This window comes from Myotis davidii, unplaced genomic scaffold (assembly GCF_000327345.1).
Source record: "Myotis davidii unplaced genomic scaffold, ASM32734v1 scaffold698, whole genome shotgun sequence".
Classification (NCBI taxonomy): domain Eukaryota; kingdom Metazoa; phylum Chordata; class Mammalia; order Chiroptera; family Vespertilionidae; genus Myotis; species Myotis davidii.
Genome location: NW_006290032.1, coordinates 342,729 through 343,054, shown reverse-complemented (window position 1 = coordinate 343,054; position 326 = coordinate 342,729).

Below are 326 nucleotides of genomic sequence, written 5' to 3'. Positions count from 1 at the left end.
CCTCCTAATGGCCACGCTGGAGCCGGGCGGGCGGAGGGTTCGAATTTGTGAAAACAAGGTGCTGCCCCGGAGGGTTCGCCCCACCTGCCCCGCTCGGGGCCGCGGCTCCCTTTTAACCAGGTCTGACCCTGACGCTTGGTGCAGCCGGTCACTGGGGGCCACACCTGGGTGTGTTCCAGAACATTCTCCCCTTCGGCCCAGGGCTCCACCCTGTGAGCTCACAGTTCTCCTGGGTCTCCGTCTCCCACCACCAGCCTCCTCCTCAGTGTCCCCTCCCCGGGAGCGCGGGTATCAGGGCTGGAGCTGCCTGTGGCCGGCGGGGGAGG